The sequence below is a fragment of the Agelaius phoeniceus genome, chromosome 11 (assembly GCF_051311805.1).
Source record: "Agelaius phoeniceus isolate bAgePho1 chromosome 11, bAgePho1.hap1, whole genome shotgun sequence".
Classification (NCBI taxonomy): Eukaryota; Metazoa; Chordata; class Aves; order Passeriformes; family Icteridae; genus Agelaius; species Agelaius phoeniceus.
Window position 1 is genome coordinate 13,481,447 of NC_135275.1, and position 25,363 is coordinate 13,506,809.

At 41.3% G+C, this 25,363-nt stretch overlaps 1 long non-coding RNA gene across 3 annotated transcripts; it reads right to left on the reverse strand.

Annotated features, from left to right (window-relative positions):
• Nucleotides 1-11,131: 11,131 nt before the first annotated feature.
• Nucleotides 11,132-23,180, reverse strand: LOC129124866 (uncharacterized). 3 transcript variants are annotated; one of them, XR_013183911.1, is made up of 4 exons: nucleotides 23,100-23,180; nucleotides 14,574-22,987; nucleotides 13,856-13,919; nucleotides 11,132-11,585 (listed from the first exon to the last, which is right to left on the reverse strand). It is a non-coding gene; the product is annotated as an uncharacterized LOC129124866 (long non-coding RNA). The 3 variants fall into 3 exon arrangements; XR_013183910.1 differs by having other exon boundaries at nucleotides 22,730-23,137; XR_008534908.2 differs by having other exon boundaries at nucleotides 14,574-23,137.
• Nucleotides 23,181-25,363: the final 2,183 nt, after the last annotated feature.

The window sequence follows — 25,363 nt, forward strand, 5'->3', positions numbered from 1 at the left end:
TCCTCACGAACTCAGGTCCTAAATTACTGAAGAGGTTTTGAAGACCTTGGTAGATACTTGGTCCAAGATTAAGGCAACTGAATAGGTGCACCTTCCTAATAACAGCAGGATCCTTGGCTTCTGATCTTGTTAGAGAGTAGGACCATGGTGTCTTTATACAATACTTGCATAAACAGTATTCCAGACCCCATAAAAGTCAGGAGGCATCCTTGCTTCACTGAGTATTTTGGTGAGAGTGTGCTTCAATCAGTCCCCAGAACACACCTGAATTTTTAGATGCTCTAATTGCAACTTTCATTTTATTGGATTTCTGAACCCACCTTCCCTCTACATCTAACCAATGAAGCACAGAAAGTCCTAAAAAAGACAGGCCAGTGACCAGAAGATGAGCATCCCATCTCCAAAGTATAAATTTTTGAGATGGACACAAGGAAGCCTGTAGATGACAGTCAGGCAAAAGGTGGGATTTTCTTTATAAATCACATTGTTATTCATAGGATCTAAAGTACCCAGAGTTATAACCTCACTAACTTTTCCTGGCATTTATTGCTTATTTCTGAATTATTATCCATGTGTCTAACTCTTGGTTTTGGAGAAGAGGAAGATAATTTTACTTTTAACTGAAGATAAATTCTTTTGGTATAAGTAAAGACTTTTATTGTTCTTGCCTCCCCCATGGGTACACGACACTGCCAGCTTTCCCTGTGCTATTGTCTAGTCTGTATAGCACTCCCATGTCCCCTGGGATTTGTCTTCACCTTGAACTGTGCTGGCTTTTCCTTCATGCCTTTGTGTGTCAGAATGTCTCACATTTTCTTTGCCTATTTCTAGATTCTTTCCAGGTTTGAAACATGATTTGAAACACGGGGTTGAAACATGATGTTTTGGGCAGGATAAACTGTTGCTAAGAATAGAAGCTTCACTGCTTAATACAGTGATGAATTGAACTAGACTGCTGGGCAGCAAAGAACCAAGCAAAGAGAGATGCCAGCAGCCTCAGTAGTTCTTACCAGCTCTAATTACTGCTATCAGTTAATATCCAGATGGATCAATTTGGCCCCCAGGCCAAAATTATTCTTTGTATGATCCAGATGAAGGCAAGGAAGCTGTGCCTTGGATGAATCTCACACCTCAATGCAGACTGCTCTGCAGCTGGCAAGGTCTGTCTATTTGCCTTGAATGTTGGCCTTGTCTCTGTCAAGCCACATGGCTGGATCTTGCTCATTTTTTAATGAGGAGGGTAGAGAAGGCTTAGGTCACCATTGAGGGTGTATATAATGGTCCCCTGAGAATCCTGGAGAGAAGATTTGGTGGAGAGGGAAGGATTGCTGTTGTGGCAATCATTGTTATGTCACATGGGGAGAGCAGGGTGGGAGCGCACCTGCTAGAGCTACTTGGGATGTGAAACCCTATTTTCAGAGACCAGACCATGCTGTCTGTGGGCAGGGGTGTTACACAGTGAGACACTTGGCTCCAGAACAGCACCTGGTACCACTGCAGGACACCAAGTGCCTGTCTGCAGGGAAGGGGGGAATGGCACCCATAGCCTGTGGAGGGTGGCTCTGCCCTCCCTTGCCCACCTGGGTGATGCAGGATAACTCCTGAGGTGTAGGACAGGGATACTGGCTCAGTTCAGATAACTGGAAGAGCACCTGTCCTGTCCCACAAGAGAACCACCTTTGGTGCTGAATCTCCATTTCCCTTTGGAAAAGTTCACCCCTTCATGCTATTGTCTTGGCTTGTGTCTGAAATTTTTTTTCCAATACCCAACTTTTAGGGGATAAGAAGGGGGAAAAGGCAGAGTTAATGACCAAACCAACTCTTACCCCCATCTAGCTACTTTTTGCTTTTAAGGAAATGAAGTCATATTTATGTGCAGAGGTAATCCAGAAATGGGAGCTCCTGGCAAGACGTTTATTTACACAAAGCTTAAGGGAGGTGATATTTGTCTGTGCTCAAAGCTTGGGCAGCTACCTTACATTACAAGAAAGGTGGCCAATGTTTCAGTGCTGATACCATCAAGAAAAAAGCTCATCACCAGTAAAACCAATATTCCTTGTCACCCTGCTGTGCCTGGGAGCACACAGGGCAGTCTGTACTCACCCAGACTTGTTGCTGCAAGTTATGCTATGAATTGTTGTCCAGCTGAGATGGAAAAGTATTTAAAAACACCTTTTGAACTGTTTCCCTTCCATTCTGGCTATTTTTTTTTTTGTATGACTATTTTTGTTTAAAAGGGAAAAAAAGAGAAATCAAAACAAAGAGAAAGTTCTGTTGCACCGGAAGCATGAGCAGGACTGTTGACTTTCTGCCTGAGTCCTGTACTTTATAACCATGAGAAATTGTTCCTTTTAACCATTGCTTGCCTTGATGTATGGGAGGGATGAAATAGAAAATGTGTTGTAGTGCCTAAACAGACATTTGACATATTTCAGAGACTTTTGGGAACTTGCTACAAATGTTTTGCTTTCTTTGGGTTATATTATTTTTTTTCTTTTAATAGATAAATAACAGGAAAATGGGATCTACACAATTATTGTTGTTCTTACTGCTTTCTTAGTATTTTATCACTGCTGTAATCAGGGCCTGGAAAACTGATGTGTTTTAACAGCATCTTTCTTGATCTTTATTAGCTGTTTTATTTGCCAGGTACTTTATTTGTTCAAGTACTTTACAACTGAACCTAAGAAATTATTTATGTCCTCCCTGTGTTACCACTGGGAGAGATAGTTATAATATATAATGAAAGACCTAGGGGTTAAGTTTTATGGGGTGCCACTGGCAAGTGAAAATCACTAAGAGTTTTGTTTCACCAGTCCCATCAATTTTAGTAGAATCCAGCATATCCTTTAGAGAAGCTGATGGAATTAAGGAATTCTTCAAAATAAGAAATTTGTGGTAGGCCTTACCTACTGCCTTTGTTCTTAGACACCACCCTGTGGGCTCAAGCAGTCAGTAAAGACCCAAGACCTTTACCTGTTCAAGAAAAAACCAAAAGTAAAATAAGACTTGGCACTGAAGTGAGGAAAAACTGTGACTGAAGTTCCCTCTGGACACCAAAACTTGGAAGACAAATTACACAAGAACTCTGAGGCCAAAAAATAAACTATATTCCCTTGCTGACCTCAGCTTCTCAAAGTCATCTCTCAGCATAAACAACTTCAGGAAAAGCCACTTGCCCAATAGGAGTCTATGCTCACTAAATCAGCATCTGCCCTCGTGCCCATTGCTTCCTTTTTGGTAAATTGAGGAACAAAACACTTTGGAAAAGGCTCTTTGCTGGAAGCTGAAGTTGCCTGGAAAAGGCAATGGAAGTTCATTCTCCATGCTTGAGATGTGCAAATGACTCTGTACTTCATAAATGGAGCACATTAATTTCCAGCTCTTCCTTGTGTCAGGCTCATTTTCCTAGCTCATTTTCATGACTCCAAATCTGCAGATTCTGTAAAGGCAAAAACTATCATTAGGAACTGGGGTTTGCTTCTTTAAAGAAAGTAAGAGTTTATTTCATAACTTTAGTGTCACCCACCATTTAGTTTGTTAGGCATATGAAAATATCTGGAAAACACTGAGGCAGCTGTGCAAAAGATGGCATGAGAATGCTACTGCCAAAATATAGTTACATTTTCTCAGAGAATTTTCTTTATTTTTCCTCTCCATTCACCCTAAAGGCTGAAAAAATAAATGTTTTCAATTTTTTTTTTAAATGTGCAGTATTTAATTGACTGTTATTCTGATAAAAAATGTCAACTATGTACTGTAGCACTTAATGAGAAAAGAATGGCAATGAAATCAGGGAATGTTCAGGGAATGTTTAGCAGAATTCTTTAGCCCAGAAGAAAACTTTATAAGAAGGAAAAATTGTTTCTCATCAGAATATGAAGCAAAAGTTGAAATTTTGAGCCATATAGTAGAAAATATTCTGAAGAAGTTTTCAAATAAGAAATAGCAAAAAATGTTATCAACACTGCCTACCAAAATAAAGGTGTCCAACATGTCAAAGTAACACTTTTCATTTTGAATTAATATTTTGAAATTAAAAACACTTCCTATGGAGATGTTGACTTTTTACTCTAAAGAGCTCTCAACTGAAAAATCGAATAAAAGTTTATATTCTTTCTTTAGAAAAATTTTAGTTCAGCCTGACCTTTGCTCTCTAAGGAAACATGTTTTATTCTGAAACCTTCAACTAGTGTTAAGTAGGATGCAGTAAACTACATTTTCAGCTTGCTTTGGTGTTTGTATAAATGGGATTTTCTTCCTTCCTTACAGAATTCTGATTTCCTTAATATTTGGAAATTATCTTCTTTCCAAAGTTACATAGTATGTGACAAAGGAGTTTTTATTCAGGTGTTCTTGTGAAACTTTTGCTATTTTTCTTTCATTTGTCAAAAACTAAATCAAGCTTTATTATAAGCTAAATATCTATGCTTTGCTGCTCTTAAAATGAGCTGTTATAGTTTTTAAAAAGGAAAAAGGGAACAGAATCTCCAGATGATAAATACAAGTAGTGCTTAGTGGAAAAAGTCAAGGCGGGGGGCGGGGAAGAGGAAATAGCTGTGAAAACACTTTTTGAACAAATAGCTGGGCTTTAACTTTGTATTGCAAGGTTGCCTGGATACACTGGAAGAACAGGCATCCTTCTATATATATATTAGATAGTTTAATGTTTACTGCTGAAACTTGGAATGTAGCTCCAAGCACTATTTACAAATGTTTGGGATGAAGTAGTTCCAGAAAACCAAACAAAGAGAGGAGGGAGGGAAATTAACCCAAACTTGCTGTTTCTGTTTTTATCATCATGTTGCTATGTATAATCTAAAATAGCAGGTAGTAGCTTATGTAACAGAGCTGGAGGAAAGGGGAAAGTTATAGGAGCTGTTGTGGGGCTGGACTAGGGCAAGGAAGGGTCCATGGCAGGTGAACCTGAGGGAGGTTCTCAGAGGAGAGAGCATTCAGGTGATGTAAGGGAGAGAGATTTGGGGAGGAAGACTCCTGGTCTGGGTTTGTGATGGGTTTATGGAAGCACACACTGCCTGGACTGGGGCTGAGAAGCCTCCTGTCTGCTCCTGCTTGGCCATTCCCTCTATCCCAAGCAGCAGTGATGTGACAAGGCCTGTTTGTCACATGTCACCTGCTCCCCCTTTGTGCTCCTTGCAGGGATGGATTGCGTGGGCCATGTTAGGGTTGAGGTACGTGCAGGTGATGTGTGTGTGTGTAATCCTCTGTGCTTAGGGCTGTGCAAGCTGCTGAAAGAGTTATGTTTTGGATCAGCAAGTGGGAGGTTTGTCAGCCTTTAGCTCCTGGGAGGCTTTTCTCTGTTTCTGGTTCCAGAGAGTGCTCATGGTCTGTGGTGTAAAAAGGATATCCCAATTGATCCAGAAAGCAGATTATACAATGTCTTGAAGGCAGAAGGGAATAGTCCTGCAATTTAGATCTAGGGCACCATTCTTTAGTCTTTTTTTTTTTTCCTTTCATTTTCCTTTATAGATGCTTTGAATCTCTTTAGTTATGTTCTGTTGTGATTGTATCTAACCATAGAGTAAGGAGGCATTTCTGAGATGAGAAACTCTTTGATCTTGGTGTCACTTAATGTTTCATTTAATCTGATTTTATTGAGTGATCTTTCTTGATCTGAAAAGGAACATGTTCTTCCATCTAGCTCCTAAATTCACATTTAACTTGAGATTCTGTGAAATACACTTAAAAAAACCAAACCCAAACTCCAGGGTAATGTGGGAGTGTTATAAAGGGTTTGTGCTGTATGTCACAGCCACGTGTGATTTCCCAGTGGACAGAACTGTGAAGCAGAGTAATTCCTCATCCTCTGAAGCCACAGATCCCTACCACCTCACCCATGATGAGTCAACATGTGTCTTCTTCCTTTAGTGGTTGATGACATGTGATGAAATATTCTAATTCTGCCCGGGATGGGGCAATGATGCATCTTCACTGACTACTTCATTGTAGTTTTTTGTAAACCTTTGGGAAATGCTATTTCAGGAGCCCCTAACAGCCAGACTTTAAAGTTTCTTTGCAAGACAAACTCAGTCAACACATTTCATGATCGCATTTTAGTTCTGCCAGTCATTTCTGTGATGCTGGGGCATATCTTGTACCTCTCTGCCTTGAAGAGTTAGCAAGTGGTGTCAAACACTTTCAGTGCAGAGACAGCTCATTTCACCTGTCCCTGCTTGGCTGTGATACACATTGAGATCTGAATGTTATCCTCATAATGAGGCCTACTTGGTGCCAGGAGAAATTCAGAGTGAATTTGTGCATGGGCCATGAGTTTCAGTTGGATTCAGTCCCCTGGTGCTTGTGGAGAGGAGTTTGCTTTTGGTCTAGTTACGAGGCCTGCTCATGGCTTAAGGGGCTGCTCACTGCCAGCCTGTGGAATAAAACCCATTAAAGTCTGACACAGACCCTCAAACTGATCCTAGATCATGCAGCTTCCAACACTGCCTCCAACTCTCTGCCTGTTTTGAGTGTAAAATGAAAGGCTTCATTTTTCAGACACTCAAAAATGTTTTTCATCAGTCCTTAGGCTAGAAAAATTGCTAACCACTGGAAAAAAATATTTGAGTTTTTAATCTCTGATGGGAAAGTACATGTTATAAAAAGTGGCTCTTATCAGTGCTTTTTTCTGAGAGACCAGAACATCTCTTCTTGGGTTTTATGTCTCGTCTACATCCCCCCAGCATATCTGTGCCTGCCCATGCTGCAGCCTCGTGGGGAGATGCTCAGGATGTCTGGTTACAGTGGCAGGGAGTTGGCTGTGCCCTCATTTACCCTGCAGAGCTTTCTGCAGATAGCTGTGGCCAAGGACCTGGAGGGCTCTCAGAGCTCACAAACCAGGCAGCTCTGCACAGCTGGTTGTGCAGAGCATTAGTCAGAGCTGTGGTGTGGTCACCTCTCAGCAGGGCACAGTTCTGCTGGCAGACACCTACAAGGCAGGTGAAATTACCCTGACAGAAATGTGCTTTTAATGGTAATCCCTATAATGCTGCAGGACATGGAAAATGGGATGGGATGGTTTTAGCAGATCAATCCCAAGTGTAGCTTTGAGCAGCTGTCATGGAGTGATGTCCTGCTGGGTTTCTGTTTTACATCTGGCATCTTCACTGATATTGCTCTGGTAATGAAATGGTTCTTTATATTTTCATTTCCATGTGGATGTTTGTGGCATGTACTGTCCCAGCACTAGAAAAGACAACCAAATTAAAAAATACATCACAGAAAGCATTGAAGGGTGTTTATTCATTTATTGGAACACTGTGGTTGGATTAATTTTTCCCTAAGTCAGTTTTTGGATGAAGGAATTTTGGACACTGGCAACACAGGTTTTAAAGGTTGCAAGTAAGAAGAGAGTGAGCTGGTAGGAGGTAGAGCAAGTAGGCTCCTGTTCAATGCTTGGGGAATTACTTCAGTTATATTTTGCTCTCCAGATGAATTGTTTGCTCTGATCTGAACAGCTATTTACCCTTCACTGTATCAGCTGAAACGTTTGCCTGCCTCAAAGTTCATATCACCTTATGAGCAAGTTAACCTAAAGGAAACATCAGCCTTAGCCAAATCAGTACAAAAGGGAAAAAAAGGGGGGAAGGAATGAAGAGAACAGAAAAGGAATGTGTTTGGGGGAACTCAGGAAAGTGTTCTGTGTGTAAGCCAGTGAATCTTAAACAATATTAACTTCTTAGCAACAATGATTCTGTTTTGTTTAACTAACAAAGGACATTGTAAGCAGATATGTGCATCTCAGGCAGATAAGGTTTGTGTTGGACAGTTCTTTTATTGGTCCAACATTTGGTAATTCACTCAAATTTAGCTATGGAACAAGAATTATGCATATTTGCTTCTGAGGCAGAGGTTAGACATAAGGCTCCCAGTAATTTTCCAGTTCCTTGCTAAATTTAAATCTTAATAGAATGGGGCCCAGCCTGTCATCTTTATGTTTTCATGCCAATCCCAATAGAGTAGGGAAGCAAAAGGGCAGAATTTAACTGTCTCTTCCTCTCAATAGAAGAGTAGCACTTTTGTGTTTGCATTTCATTTCCATCCAAGATCTCAAAGCACGTGAATATTCTCTTTATGTCAGTGGAAAACCAAGGCATGGAGCAATTCAGGCACTATTCAGCCCATGATATCAAAGCACAAGCTGGTGCATTTCAGCCCAAATAATGAATTGTAGGAACACATCCTCTGTGAAGTCCTGCATTTAAGTCCTATAACAACCTATAAAGAAGAATAAAGTGAAGGAAAAGCTGTTGAGTGATTGCCTCCTAGTTTCACAGGAGGCCAGCCCAAGGCTGGGAACAGACCATGGGAATCCTGGATTCCATCCCCATATCAAATTGCTACATGTGCCTTGCTTCCTTTGAGCAATCATTTCTCTTGCTAAGGTAACTTCTTTTAAAGTATTTGAATTTTCAGCTGTCAAGTGTAGACCAAATTTATTTCATCTAGATTGATGAGGACTCCCTTAGTTCTACTGCACTAAACTATGTCTCAGCTGCCCACTTCACTCCAAGCCACTGGATTTTGTAGGATTAGGATCTTCTCTTGCTGCTTTCTTTCTGTCTCATAATTCAGGCAGGAAAGTTGGACAAAACTGTCCAGGTTCTTGTTGCAAATGGAAACTTTTTCTATCAAAAGGAAAGAAAAGAGCCATTTCTCTGCACTCACCAGCTCAAATAAGGAATGGAATTCATTCCTCAGTAATCAGGGAAATTAAATAAAGTGAGGAGACAGAACATAAGGGTGTAAATTTAGTTATTGAAGTGCTGCATTAAATTCCTGGATTAGACACACAAGGAGGGTATGCCTTTCATGGGAAAATGCCTTTTAGCTTGTCAGTCTTAGTGCTGAAAACTCTCTAAATGAAGAATTTCTTTGATGTCTGTGTGGATGTAAATGCCATGTATGCAAATTTTACTGAGTCACACATGGAAGAAACCCAAAATTTCCAAAGCTGAGCCGAAATGGCCAGCCTTTCTCTCAGGGTCTTCTCCCAACCCTTTAAAACTGCTCTCATCCCATAATGCCAGCACAGATTTCCATGAAATGTTATGTCCCAGCTTGTCTGAGGGGTTGGGCCTTGCTTGGACCTTTAACATGACATTGGTTATGTTTTCTGATGTCACTGAAGCCAATGGACTAGAGAAGGTTGGAAGATGTTTGACTGACCTACTCCAGTTGTTGAGTCACTGACAAAGCCCCCAGGCAGGTTCTGGACACTCTTGATGTTTGCTTCCCTACATATAAATGGTTTATATTAACTTGTCTCGGGGGTTTCATGAGGGTTAGTTAATATTTGCAAGATATTCATGGACATGCAGCATGTGAAACATCAAGAGCCAGTTTCCTCCTCTTCAACTTGCATGACCCAATAAATGATGCTGGGTTTCCTCTCCAATCTACATCTTGTAACACAGAAACCTTCTTCTGTTTGCATTCCCCTGTCTGCGGCTCTTGGAACAACAGGAAGAACAAAGCCTGAACTCTATTCTTTGTGGTTATTTGCTTTTTCAGAAGGCAGGGGAAAGGGGAAGTCTGTGCAGAAGAAAGTGTGTGATGTTGCTTAGGACTTGAGCAGAAAATTGCCCTACAAAAGAAAATACAGAACTTTCAAAAAGGTGTATTTCTAAGCATAATATAAGCTCAGGCCTCCCTAGCCTCTGTTTAGTTTCAAGTTAGAGACTTCTGCACTGGAGTTGAAGGGTTTGTTGGAAAGCTTTGTTGCTTTTCCATGTGTGTCAAATGATCTGTTGCTATCATGGCTCATAAATCTGTTTGATTTCTAGTATCTTTGTTTTGATAATCTCATTGAAGATACCTGCCAGGGAAAATGGATTTCAATAGGCCTTTTTATTTCCTCATTCACTGTAGAGTGCAGCATTGAAGAGTGAATTTGCTCCCCAGTGAACTTCTGCCCTGGTATTATAAAGGTTATTACTGGTCTGTGTAATTCTTTGCATGTAAAGTACAACATTTCTTCTAATTAAATTTATACTGCCTTTTATGAGCCAGGGCCTGATTTTATTTTTTTTTTCCTTTTCTCCCCACCCCAACTTGTCTGGGATGGGGTGAATGCCCTTTTTCTGGGACAACTGTGGTCAGGCCAGTCTCGTGAGGCTTCCACCTCCCCCTGGCATGACCTCAGCTCTATATTGCTCTCTGTGCTAATGCTTTTCAGAGCTTCCCAAAATCATTAACCCTGTGAAAAACCTATTGGTGATGACCTAGGGCGAGTTAGGCATCACTGAATGTAGAGGATGGTACTCTGGCCTGGTGAAAGGTCATTCAGCTTTGTCTTCTGAAAGCATGTGGGAAGGTTGGAGTGGGGAGGGACAAGAGCTCTTTGCTGCTGTGAAGGACAGGGGAGGAATTTTGGTGCAGAGGAGCAATGGCAGATGTCAGAAGTATCCGAGGTGTGCAGATGCAAGAGAATCATCACCAGGGGCAGAACTGATGCTGGCTTTATCTGGATCAGGGTTTCAATCTGGTGTCTCCAGCCACTCAACACTGTTGACTTTCGAAAAAAAGTAAACAAAATATTGTCATGACTGGTCCTGGCAATCCTGGCCTTCCTGGGACCATGTGAGTATGGTCCATTTCAAAGCATCACCTTTGAAAATGATGCCAAAGAAGCCATACAGTAACATCTTTAGTTCTTTTGCTTAAGTCACCATTCCTCTAATTTATCAGCTGTAATTAGAAGGGGCATTTACCCCTCTTTCACAATGGAGAGTTAAACACCAGAATAAGAGAAGAACATTGTAAACAAAGAAAGAGAGAGGGTTTTAAAATGGATTTTGTTATTTTAGATGTTAAGTTAGGTTCTCTAACAAGTTATACAGGGAGTTTTTTTAACAAAGAGCAGTGGGAACAAGAAACCACAGTAATTTTACAGTTTGTCAGCTGGAGTGGTTATGGCTCACTGTAACAGCAAAAGAAAGGATCAGACAATCCAAAAGGTCCTTTCTGCCCTGTTTTCCTAAAGCATATATTGACTAACAAATATAAAGGGCAAGGAAACTCTGCTGGGTGGAGCCAGGGTTAATTACTGTTCACAACCCAGAATGTGAATTATGACAGATATGCCAGATCTTGGCTGGTGTAAACTGACAGACTTTGGTGCAGCTGCAGTGGTCTAGTTCAGCTGAGGATTTATCCTTTGGTGCCTAAAAATGTCGCCATTTTATGCACAAAAAATACAAAAATGTTTTCTTTCTATTGCCCTTTAGCCCATTCCAGATTTACATCAGCCATCATACTTACCTCCCTGGAGAGCATATTTTAGGTGAACAGATGTCTCAACTTCACCATTTCCTGGACAGTAACCCTGGCCCCTCCTTTATTTCAAAGTTTGACTCATTCATTTTCCTAGCTGAGTCCCCTGAGCCTTTGCAAATTCCTCCTTTCCACAGTAGTTTTCCCAACAGGTTTATGCCAACCTTTTTGCTCCTCCCCATCCATTTGGCTGTGTCACTCACACTTAGTCCTTAAGATCTATCCTTATAAATTGCTTTTGGTTTTCCTCTTACACTTCGGCTTTTATGAATGCAGTTGTGGCCTGTAGCAACCTGGGAGTAAATTAAATATAGAAATGTGCTCTGCCTCCGATGAAGGAAACTTCCGTAATCATGTGTTGTTTTCATTAATGCCATATTTTACCTCCAGCTTTGATCTGATTTGCTTTCTACAATCCATTTAACATCAAAATTTTGCAACGATTCTGTTGTGAAAGTATCTTTCATGTTATTTCTCTTTACCAAACATTTCTGTTTGCATTCTGACAGATTTTTCCATTTTGTCCCAGGGGCTATGAATTCCTTTTGAACTGTGTTTTCCCTGCCTTCCCTGGTATTTGCAGCACCTCCTGATTTAGATTTAATATCTGAATTTAATTAGTATGCTCTCTTCCCTCACTCAGATCACTAAATCTGTCCACCAGGAGCAAAGGGAAAGGATGAGCCTGGAGCAATGTTTGCCATTGCAGAGGATCAGTGAATGGCAATAAGCATGAGCAGAGGAATTGTTAATATCAATACACCACATTCCTGGGGAGAGAGTTGATGGGCTCTAAAGTCAGGCAAAATGATACATGAATGTTTAGTCTCAGGTGGCATCTTTTGCAGATAAATTCAAATTAAGCTGCAATAAATTCATGGCCCTGCTTGTTAAAGCTGTCAGCAAAGAGTGTGAGGAGCCCAGCCAAGATGTAACACAAGAATGGATTAACATCTCCCAATTTTCCTGGGATAAGGCAAACTCTAATCTAGCTGCATTCCTGGGATAGAAGTAGGACATCTGAATGACAGAATGAAGTTTGTCATCAACATGTAAGTCTTGATTAAAGATAACTCAGAAGTTCAGGAGAAACATAAATGAATGCACCAAAAACACTCTGAGTTTTGAGAATGACAGAAGCAATGGAACCTAAAAGATTCTTAGCTGGGATTTGTCATATAGTTTGGTCTTTTAGGCTCTGGCCAGAGCAGCGCCAGTGCTAGGAGATCAGTGCTTTGATCCAATTCCATCACAATCAGTAGATTGCAAGGGCATATTTTATATGTTCCACAATTCAGCAGGTGCCATTTGGAGATGGATTACTCTGTCTCTTCCATCCACATGTGCTTGGCATATCTTCCATTATTTATGTTCTCCCCAGATAGATCAATAGATCTATTGATCTACTGAATAGGCTAATTTTTTTCTCCCCATCATTGTCATAATCTGAGAGCTGACTGATAACTCTATTACTTTGTTTTGCTTGCAACTTCTCTAATTTCACCCCAGAATTAAAACAAAGGCTAATCCAAACTCACCCATTTTTCACCTGGAAATTTGTGTGCATATATTGTGAATGAAGACACAATGACAGATAACCTCACACCTCCTGATGAGTACAGTAAGTGTTATCTCAACTGCAGCAAAAAGGCTCAGATGTCCAAAGAATCTAGAAGTCCAAGGCACAGGGAAATACTGACAGTATGCACATGGTGGCCTTGTCCTTCTGATACAGATCAGATAATGAGTGACATATGAGAAAAACACCAGTGCCCCAGTTTTTGAAGCCACCAGGTTCCTTCACAGCAGCATCTGCAATACCAAAGTCACTGCTGGTTTGGGAGCTCCAAATCTCTGTGGGTTTTTTGCATCTATTCTGGCCAAATGCAGAGGGTGGGGCAGCAATCCCCTGGTCCTGGGTTAACAGAGGGGAAAAATGGCTTGCTCTCTTGTGTAGGGGAGAAGAATGGTGGCACTTTGAAAGACCCAGGGGCCTGCTGAGGTAGCCAGTCAGAGGCATTATGCAGGGTACTATCAGAGGTCTGCTGTGCTGATAGAAGGAAAAATTAAATCAGGCTCTTTCACATGGTTGTTCAAGTGGGCATGACTGAGGACTACTTTTTGTGCTTCTTCATAGAAGGCAGTAGTTAAGAAAGCCACTGTGGCTTGTTGGATGTTCAAATGAGGGAAGCAAAGGATTTTTTATTCTGTGGTCATGTCAAGGGAAGGATTTGGCAGCAGACAGGCATGCTGGAAAATTGTAAAGTGCTGGAGACAAAGCTATACTGACAACATAGAGTGAGTTGAAGGAAACTTTCCTTTAGGCTCACTAAAAAAAATAGAAAATAAGTTTGACAGTTATGTCTCTATTTGTTTCTTTCTAAAACGGATTGATTTTTTCCTCCAGAAATTCTGCAAAAGATGTAGGCACAAGTAGCAGACGTTTCAATTGCAAATTTGGAGGGCAATCTGTCTACCTTATGAATCTTGTTCTAGAACCAGTGCCATGAAGTACCCATTTGCAGAAACATTTTAAGTTTTTAGCACATCTTTCAAAACTTACCATTGGAGAAAACTTTCCAGGCTGGGAGTTCAGTTTGCAGCACAACAGAGGAATGGAGTAAGAGCTGAGGGGGGAAAGCATGATGTGTGTAGACAAGAAGAAACAAGTTGGAAGCTCTCCACCTGCCTGTTGTTAACTGACACACTTGAGCAAAACCAAACCACAACCAGCATCTAGAGGCTTGCATCCTGCTACATTACTTTTTTTATGTCCTCCCTAGAGTTTGGAGAGGCTGCACCTGACCTTTGTATGCACTGACTCTGGTTGTGCCTAGCTAGCAGTTCAGTAGCAAACTAAGTGGAAATAATTATTTTAATTAGTGTAATTGGATTACACTGAAGTGTTTTTGGGGACTGCTGTTCTGCTTCAGATGTTGTTCAAACTGTCCTGGCTGTACATAATTTCTAAATCAACACATTACATAGGGGTTTAGGCAGAGAAAAGGGAATTGGCCAGAAAAAGGCCTGATTTACTTCAGATTTGATATTTGATAGCCCAAGGAACGTAGGGTGGATTGCAGTAGGTTTTTACTGGGACAGCAGATTTTTTTGTAAGCTGTCATCATGTGCACCTTATTTTCTCAGGAAGTCATGAGGTTATAGGTATTTTTTTAACCTTTGTTTCTTGCTTGTCATCAACAGCTGAAATCCCATCACCATCCACTGTGAACAGGAAAAAAAAAACAGGAAAAAAACCTCTGTGTTCCACAGGAGCTTACATTTTAACAGGAGCAGGTCATCACTCAGCTACCCAAAGTACTGAAGGCCCTCAGTCTGTATAAATTAGAGAGAAATACTGGAGATCAAATTGAGACATGCCCAAAAACATGGGTATTCCTGGCTATATAGTTGCATCTCAAAAGGTATTTGACTTCAGCTGATTACATCAGCTTTCAACTAGTAGAGGAAATGATGAACAAATCATCAGCATTATTTCCCTCCACAGCAGCTTTTTTGAGGCAGCCTTCCATAACCTTATGTACTTGACAGCATATTTTAGCACTAACACTTGGTATGGCTGTTTCTTCTCCTGAGAGAAACTGTGATTCTCACTAAGGAAACCCCTTGAATGCAATAAATCATTTACTGGAGCACAGTCCATTGCATTTCAACAGATCAGCATTTGGCGCTTGGAGTTGGTGGCTGAGATCAGACAACATCAACTGTAAGGAAATTCAAATTCCAAATTTCAGCATTGGTTTCATTACTGGGCTTCTGCCTGTGTGTTGTGCAGGCTAAGACTGAATTGGGCTTTCATGTAGACTGTTCTCTCATTCCTGTAGATCCTCTAAATGAGATTAAAAGGGATGATAGAGCCAATACCTCCTGCCCTCAGTGAGATCATAGCAGGTTTTTTGAACAGTACCTGAAAGACAGATTATGATGGCCAGAGTAAATGTTTGGTGAAGATAAGTAACTGGATGATAAAACAAAATGCCTGTGGGTTATCCAAGGAAACTGAAAGGGAAAACAGGCTGGGAGAAATTGTAAAAATAGTTTATTCACATGAACATCCAGTATTATATTAAACATGCTAAGTTTGGGATGTACTAGAGCTTCTCTTTTTATTACATCCTTAACAGTCAAGTGAACATGGTTTTAGAAGAGTGGAATGTTTTAAGCAAACATTGCTGACCTAGATTTTCAAAATGGGTGAGCTTGAGGACACTGTCTTCATTTTATGCCTCGTTAACTTTGCCTGTTCTTCAGAGTTTCCATGGAAACTACCTCTGGTGACAGATAGAAACTTTTGATGGGTCAAGTAAGAAAAAGGTACCAAGAGGTATTAGGGCAGAGAATATGTTACAGAGCCCTAATGGAAGAAGGGAGTGAATGAACTTTGAACATAAACAAAGGGATGATAGTAGAAGACCATAAATGTCAGTGCATTGACAGTGAGGATGATTCAAAGTTACTATGGGATGTGAAAGTACAAACCTAACAGAGCATGACCTTGTTCTGATAGTTAATGAAGTTAAGCTGGGCTCAGAATAGAATAACAGAGATCAGTCTGACTTTGTCATTATGGATGAATAAGCACAGCTCCAACCCAAAATTTCAAACCTGATGGTGCTGAGAGAACCTCCAAAGAGCCCCAAGCCTGATGCAGCTTTGTGCTTAAGGCACCTGTAGTAAGAACACCTGTGGTAAAAACACTTCTGCCCTACAGATGTATTGCACCCAACCCATTTCTAGGCTACTGTGCATCCTGCACTGTCCCTGTCACTCTGGGAAGGCATCAGTGATGTAACTACATGAGTGTATTATAGACTGAACTATTTTTCTTGGTTGGTATTTTAGGTTAATTACAGGTTGGTGTTTTCTAAGGACATCAGAAAATGCAGTCAGCAGCTTAGCTACTGGACTTATCTCTACAAGTGTGCTTTGTGACTTGAATTCAGTTATTAGCAATATCTAGAGCTCTGTAAGGAAGAGGCACAATAAAATTAAATCTTCATGCTGGGTATGGGATGAGAATCAACAGTCAAACTTAAAAGATCCATTGTGAAGCTGAATATGTCTTTACCTTGAATAAGAAGTACATTCTTACAGTAAGCCCACCCTATCCTTACCATTCCAGGCTAAAATGTTTCCCTTCTGCTTTGAGAAAACTTTAAATTTGCATGCATTACTTCTAGTTTTACATCTGACAAATGTGATCTCATAGTTTGTAAGTCAAAAGTGATAAAAAGTGTTTAGATTCTTGTCACAACATAAGTTTTCAGCAGAACCAGACTGAAAAATATGCAGACAGTTGGACATTAGAAAATGGAGAGCTGTAGGTGTGATTCTGGCTCTAGTTTTGTGGGATTCTGGATGATTAATCTGATACTTTTCTCAAGCCTGTGTTTTCCAATCTCTACAGTTATATGATGATACCTGTATTTGTGTAAGTATCTCTTCTAAGGTCTAGGAGTTGGAAGGTCTGCATATGTACTGGGGGGATATATGCCTATTATTGTCCAAGCAATACTATTAACTGCAAGCACCTTTTATTGCCTGAGTACAAAATTTGTTGCAAACAGAGCTGAATTGGGCTCCTGAGAGGGGGAAAGGGTGATGGAGCTTTCTTTCCCTTCCTTTTTGCTGGCAGGTTTAAGGACTGTTTGTGGTCACATAGTTGGTACATGAGATACAGAATGGAGCTGAGGCTGGCACAGCAGCCTGTCCTGAACACAAGCATCTATTCCATGAGGCACAGTTGGTGTGAAGACTCAGTGCTCATCAAGTTGAATTAAAAATCTGGAGTGTAAATTTGGCAAGCTTCAGAACAGTGTCCTAGAGTTTAAAATAATGCTAGCCCCCTTCCCTGTCATTGCACTCTGTTGGGAACCAGCAAAAGATGAGATGGATTGTGATGAGATGAGGCTTTAGATGGGACATTGGTGAGGCTATGGTGGAACTCTTGGCTAGAATTATGGACCATCTCCAGTTCCAGGGAGCTCTTCCAAAACAAAGACCCCAAAGCTGGAAACTAGCATGCAGCAAGTCAGCTTTGTTCCTCGGGCTTTATTTGTGAGATGGTGTCCATTGCTGGGAGTATCCTTGTGAACTCAGCACCTGCCCTTTCACAGGACTTGGTCATGGGTGATACGGTGAATTGAGCTAGAGCTGAGGAATCCTGCATCCTTTTCATGATCCTGAGGATCATGAAAGCACTGAGCAGAGCAGACATAAAATAAAATCACAGGCATTAGTTTAACATGGTGAAGTATGTAGAACTGCAGAGTTACCTGGACAGCAAGGCTTCTTTCTGTTCTTATTTTCATAATTATGCGGGCATGGTAATTTGTAAAAACTCAATTGCCATATGCAGCCTTGAGCACCAAATCCTGCTCTGAATCCCATCAGCTTAATTAAGATATAGTTATATGCTGATAGGTTAAAAATGTTGCTGAAGCTGCTCAAGTGCTGCAGCAATGTGCTTGGATGTAAGGAGCTGGACACACCAAGGCATGACAAAGGGGATTGCTGGGTCAGGAGTGCTGCAAATGGCTCAGTTCTAACAGTGTCTGTGTTGCCACATGTTTTTGCAATGTTTTGAATCAGCCTTTTCAAAGAAATCACAGAACTTTTCTCTTGCAAGAGCAGTCTTGGCTTGATCACAGGCCCATTGGCCTCCTCTGGCTACTGGTCCTTCAGCATCCTGCCCATTGTGGCATAAGACAGATATTTCCAAGGAATATTCCCCCTTCACAGGGGTGGGGAAATGCTGTTGCTCTGGTTTCTTGGTAACTGGGCTTTTATGTACCCAAGGATTGTGAAACAGAGGCTGGAACATGCCTTTTTCTCAGACCTCCTCTGGTTTCAGTTGTCACATCTATAAGCAGAAGAGATCATGCAACACATGTCCTCTCAAATCCTGTCAGCTGGGGAATACTGGGATCTTTCAAGAGCAGGAATTGGTTAGTCCCAACTTTGCCACTTCACCAGCAATGCAAATGTCTGTAACCCAAAGGCTATTTAGGAAGAAGCCTGTCATGATAATGACTGAATATCCAAAACAACATCTTATGACCAAATATTATGAAATCATCAGATTAAACACAGAAAAAATAGCACAAGTTGCCAGGGCAGATTCCTCCTCTGCTTTCATGTGACCATCTAATCTACCCTGACCTGCCAAGTTGCCTGAAAGGATGTTAGTGTCTGAGCTGGGGACATTAGAATTATAGCACTTCTTGTATTTGCTAGCATGAGAACAGTAAGGAAAGCATGTACCAGAAGGAGCTTAGTGCTGGTAATGTAATTCACTGTTATGGCTCTTTAGAGACAGAATTCACTGTAATGATCTTGTCTAAATTTTGAGAAGATTAAATCTAGGAAACCCTTAGGATCTAAATAGGGGTTTTATTCTTACTTGTTCTGAGAAACAAATACCTCCTCCTTGTGGGAACTGCCTGACTTCATCACATCTGACAAGGAAAGACAGTACCTGACCTTCTTTGTAAGACACCTAAAGCAGAGATTATCCTTAATTATCCTCAATATTTGTCCTATAAATTGTCCTGTGGCAGTCAGAGACACGCCCTGGCTCTGAGAGCTTTGTGCCCTGGAGGCACACTTCCCTGGGGTGGCCCTGGGAGGCACTGTGTGCCTGTGCCAGCTGACTGACAGGCTCCTCGGGGTTAAATTCCTTCCTCTGCTCCCCCCTTCTTTCCAGAGATTAGTAAGCAAGTTGCTGAGCTTTGCCACAAATAACCTGACACCGTCACCTGAGGCCTCGCTCCAGGTGCTGCTGCTCCGGTCAAGAACAGGGCAGGAGCCAAGTTTGCCCTTTGCTCTGTGTGCCAAGGGGAGGGATGGGTTCTGTGCCCTCCCAGAAGGTCCAGGGTGGGGAGGGAGGCAGAGCTGGATTTCTCCAATAATCCCTCACCTGGGTGGAGAGTCCAAGTTGCAACTGAGTTATCGAAGCCACCCCAGACAACACCCTCCTTCCTGAGGCTCTCACAAAGTGTGATTAATTACATGATAAGGACAGGGAATGAGCTGCAAGTGAGCAATAGCTTTGTGCAGGGGTTAACTGTGTGCCTGTGTCCTTTGCATGGCCCAGTGCTGCTCATGCTCTCTAGCTGCCACAGACACGTGGACTCCAAGACCCCGCTGATATCGGGGTAAGACAGGGCCTCTGTAAACCTTTGGACGTGGTGTTATCATTCCCTGGAAGTGCACTGTAACTTGCTTTGCTTTTTGAGGTTGTGGTGGGTTCAGAGTAGAATTGTCTTCATCTGCCACCACCAAACAACCACACTTGGTGCCCAACAAGGATGGAAGGTGGGGGACAGGCAACAAGAAACAAATGCGTGACCACACTGTAATGAGTTGTAATCATCAGGGTGATACAATCATACTGATATTGATAATTAAGATTATGAAAATAGGCAGATTTGTTCTCTTAAAGAGTATTTCAATCACTAGAGAGTTTGGCTTGACACATTTAATTTCTTTTGAGTTAGTGTTTTTCATTATTGTAGAGTTGTCCTTACAAAACATCTGTCTCCTCATACTTCTGTGGACATTATGCAAATGTCTTCTCCTAAGCTATCATGAAAGCATCCTCTCTTTTGTGTCTGGAAACCAACCCTCTCCTGATGGAGCAGAAAGTCCCATTCTGCAGAGCCAAGGAACAACAGTTTTATTATAAGTTTACGTAACTTGAAATACAAAAGGGCTCTAAAATTTGCAGTGTGGAAAACTTCACAACATTATAAACCACTCAGGCTTCAGCACAGAGACCAATTTATCCATGTCATATGACTCCATAGAGCCAGGAAACAATGCACATCTCTTCAGCCTTTCATGAACTTTCTTGGTCAATGTGATGAGTTTCTCAAGAAATAAAACATCCCATCATCAACCAGGAAGAGGTATTTTAGACCAGATGTAAGACAAACTTAATCAGAATTTACTGACTTCTCTCTGCAAGTGGAGTTGTCTGTTAGGGAAGGGGTTTCCTTACAGAGCAGTTCCACCTAAGTTTAACTGAAGTATGTATAGTCTTAAAACATTCAAGTTGTTCTCTTCAGGCCTAGAAATCAAATTCCAGCTGACAGCCTGCAGTTGCAGTATAAGCTTTCAAGGGCAGGGGGAATTCCTTTATCTCCATGAAGTAATCACCATGTGCCCTGAAGCATGAAGTAATCTTACTAGGCTACTCAATTTTTATTAAGGTCCAGTGAGTTAATTATACCAAATTCCACTGTTTTCTTTCTGAGGAATTTATTGACCAATTTCCCCAAAGTTTGTTAAAATCTACCTAGCTCAATGGATAATGGCAATTGCAATCAACTCCTCTGGGTTTTATCTATTAAATTTATTTTGCAGATTGTCTCAACATGCAAGGTATCATGAAGTCCACTTCTACAAGGCCAGCTAGAAATTGCCTCAGGTGTTCATTATTGGGAAGAAAATAGAAAGTATAGGAACTCTTGAAAAAAATGAGAAATGTATTTTATGATCCCAGGTGCTCTGGGACAAACAGATGAGTCTGACACCAGGGTCTCACACTTTCAAGTTGCCACAATGTATAACTTAAGTGGAAATATTATTTACAGTGAATAAATACCACCCTCTAAGTATTTGGGGGATAACAGCACAGGCCTAAGAAAGGTGAATTCTTCTTGTAGTGCAGAGAAAGTGCAAGGGATCCCAGGCCTCTGACATGTTCATCCAAGTCACTGATTCAATCAGTCCTAATACAGCACTTTATCATTGCTTCCCACAAAATAATTCTTCTTCCACTTCCATACCACCCTGCTGAGGGATGTTGGAGAGCAGATGTGCCAAAGGACACAAAGGGGCTCCAAAGGAGCTGTCCCACAGGGTGACCACTGCCTGTGAGAGCCCTCTGTGGCCCCTTGATGCCCTCCCTGGATGCCAGAGGACAGGCTGCATCCCTCAAAGTGCCGATCTGCCCCTCCTTGTCCTTCTGCTTCAAACTAAACCAACACAAAGGAGATTGTGGGGGTCTTTGTGAGGCATTATTTGGGAACAGGGACTGCAGCCTGAGCTGTCCCTGCATGAGCTAACCCTAGGACAGGCCCTTTGGATCAGCCCGATGTGCGTGCGCTGGCAAAGCATCATGGATGCTTAGGCAACTGTTATCAGATCTCTGTTTATAAATACAAGATTTTGAATTTGGCTGAGTGCTTAAGCTTACTAGCAGGCAGGCTTCCCCCCCAACAAAAGCACAATAACAACCAGAACGAACAATCACTGTTTCACCTCTCCCACATTAGCTATTAATAATGTTAATTTACTTCCTTTGAGAGATACCATATGGTCCCCTTCCTGATCCCTCTAGAGGCATAAGAAAAAACTAAGGAAATTAGAGAGACTCCATAACACTGATGGCCACATCCAATGTCTTATCAGACTTCCTGTTGTTGGGAGTATTGTTTTCCTTTAAAGATTAATATTTACAATGGTTACTTAGTTATCTTAGTTCATTTGGTGACCATTAAAGATTCCAGCCCTGAATGCGATGAATGAACCTCCTTTTATTTGTCCTTGATGACTTATTTGTCTTGTGCCTCGTCTGGCTGAAAATCAAGGAAAATAATTATTGGGTTGGGCTTTTACTGCAATTTCATATGAGGGTTCAAAGTGCATGTTTCTGTTTGTTTTAGAGTGGGAGCCCTTACCTGCTGTTTCTGCTGAAGTATGCATATTTAATAATATATGTTTTCTGATTAGAAGCAAAGTTAAAATAGGTATTTTCACCTATTTTTCTTAAGTTGCATGCCTGGTTTGAGTACTCGTTGGGGAAAAAAGAGGATGTTTCACATTTCATCCACAATTGGACGTGCAGCAGCCATAAAGGGTCACCAGGGGGGTCTTTGATGGGACAGAAAAGGCAGCATGTGGCTGTGCACAGGCTAAAGGAACAATAACCCAGTTCAGAGTCTGTCCTTAGTTTTCCCCTGTGTATCAGCTGAAGTTCAAGGGATTTCTCAGCAAGGGCGAAAGTAACAGTCATTTTTCTGCTGTATTTTAAAATAAAAGCCCAAAGGCAGAGCAGGAAGCAGTCGCTCAGTGTGACACAGATGGGGATCTCAATCCAGCTGCCTGCTTCCAGAGCTACTGAGGCATTTCTAGGCATGAGGGATTTTGAAGCCACCTTGAGTTGTCTTTGTTCCTTTAGAGAGGAGTACAAAAATGCCCTTTCACTCACAGGGGTACTAGACTCAGCCCAGTTCTTTGGAGAACACCATCAGAGGAAAACTTGGTCCAAACTATGAATTGCTGGGTTCTAACTTTGTGCCAGGTGCAGCATTACTGCAGGGATGAACAGGGGTGCATGAGCATACCCTGGTTTTCCCCTCAGCTTGGACTAGAGGCACACCTTGCCTTCCCTGGAAGTGGAAGCTCTTACCAGTTCATCCTCAGCTGCCCTTAAAATGGATTCATTTCCATCTTTGCGAGCAAAGCCCCTGCAAGTGCATTTCTGGTGGTAATCCCTATGCTGGCCACCTCTCCACACAACCTTCCTACCCCAGCCCATCAGTGTTTTCTTCTTGAGTAAAGCCCTCTGGACCACAAAGCCAGGATTCAGCCAGGTCTGTTGATGATGTGATAATCATTTTGCAGCATGAACCTCACAGGCGAGGTTGTTCTCAGGCACAGCTGGCTCCTAGAGAAAGGATCATTTATAATCATGACACTTCCAAGGTCTCTCAATCTTTTTCTCCCCCTTCCCCCTCCCAGTCCTTGCTCTTATCCCAACTGGTGAATATGGGGCAGACCATCCCAGCATTTGCAGGGGGAGGCTGCTTTTCAGGTTTCCTTGCAGAATTCTGTCTCATCATGAAACAGCACATTTGATGCACTTTTATATTGGACTCATTTGCAGAGTGACAGATGTTTCTGATGTGATAAGGAACGTGGTGCAGCAGCCAGTGGCGCTGCAGAGCTGCTTGTGTTCCTCACCTGAATCACAAATGAGATAATGCTTTCTTATCTGTTAAAAAACACAGCAACTGCACATATAAATAACACGTCACCAAGTGCCAGCTGTTTGTGCCAATGACATTTTTCTTAAAAGAACAGCTCCCCCCATCATCTGCTTTCTCTCTTGCAGAAAATCTGGAGCTCTTTTGCAAGTGCAGCAGAAAATATGTTTTTTTCTTTTTTAAGCTGCAGTTACTTTAAAATAATTCCATGTGAGCAAAAAGCAGCTTTTATGACTCAGGTTTGGGCACTTTTTTTGTTTTGGTTGGGGGTTTTTTGTTTTTTGGGTTTTTTTTGGTTTTTGGTACTTCCTTGTCCTTTTTCTGCATCTCTCTCTGAACAGAAGAAAGTAAGTATCACTGCTGCTTTCTGTCTCTTGGAAAATCATTCTTGCAGACCTCGCTGGCTTTCCATGATTTCAGGGCTTCTGTTCTGAATGATTTGGAAGAAAGTTACTTAGTGTTTAAATTTTTTTTTCTGATTTTTAGAATGTGAAAGAGAACAGTAAATCACTTTTATAAAAGGTTTTTTGTTACCTTGAATTTAGATTGAAGGTAAAACCACCTCTAGAATCCCAGACACAGAAGAAAGCAGGCCTGCTCACTCAGTAACCTGTACTATTAATTCTTGCAGACAATAGGACTTAAAAATCCTACCAGGTGAAGTTGTTCTGGTACTTGATCTGTTCGATGTTTTATTAGGATAAAACTGAGAAACATTTTTCAGCATTTTGCCAGCTCAGGCAGGGATGTATTTCTGTTACAAATGACCTTCTGGGAGAACTTGACTGCAGGGACATGATTCATTGGCAGCCTGCTGGTGACAGCCTTGTTTCTATTGTTCTAAAACTCTGGTTTCACATTTCTCCTGTTAGATAAGCTGCAAACATTAACTACACAGTGAGCTACAAATAAAGTGTGATGTAAGAATTAAGCCCATTATCTGATTGGCAGTGCAGGGCCACTCTTCCAGGTTAAGGGTTTGAGCAGAGGTTTTGTTTTTTGGGTTTTGTTTTTGTTTTTTTTTAAAGCAAAACTTTGGCTTCTTACATTAAGGGTTTGAGCAGAGGGTTTGGGGTTTTTTATTTTTTTTTAAAGCAAAACTTTGGCTTCTTACTTTACTGAAAGCATTGTCCTCCCAAAAGATAAAATATTCCTTTGGAAGCTGCAGTGTGTATATATAGAGTGAGCTATAAATAGTCTGGAGCTAGTTCTGCACGGTACCGGTGTGCAGAGATATTAAAGACAGATTCTGATTTTTATGGCTGCACTGGGGCTGCTGAGAAAAACCAGTCTGAAATGGGGGCTTTTAAATTTTATTCAGTATGTTTAGATTCACACCAAGATAAGAATCTTGCTGGGGCTTTATATGTGTTTTAAGGAATAAAGGAGTTTGGTGGCCTCAGTTTAATCTTCATTTGAGTTGGAGATTACATATCAATTTCTGGTATTCTTATTTAGGACTAATACAAAGGCAAATGAATTCACTCTTAAATGAGGAATGTCTTGATTATCATGCCAGCTGAAAAATAGGTCTATATACTCCCACAGCTCAGCTGCTGTGAGTGGATGTGCATAAGGACTGAGAAATGGTTGCTATTCAGCTCCTTCAGATGTTAGGATGACTTTCAGCAATTGAATGATTTATGATAATGTTGATATTCATGCGGGCTCTTCCACTGCCAGGATAAAGACCACAATGCCTGAGCAGTTTCTTTTTCTTCAGGCATATGATGGTTACAGGCTGACATTGGAAAATTCTCTGGCTGAAGCAATATCTTCCCTGCTGCAATGGGGTGGAGGCTGTGGGCAAGGGGAGAAGAAGAAAAGTACCTGTTTATAATGGATTATCGACCAGGTGTTATCTCTTCTGCTGTAAAATCTTAACAGGACAAAGCATAATAATGTTATTAAGGGCATATGAGACAGGGTCAATGCCAGGGTATTAACCTTACTTAGCAAATTTGTGATAAATATGATAGATATCATGTTTCTACAAGGACTTTTACAGCAGCTTCTGATTATGCATTAAAAATCATTGCCCTCTGTTGTATCCTTTC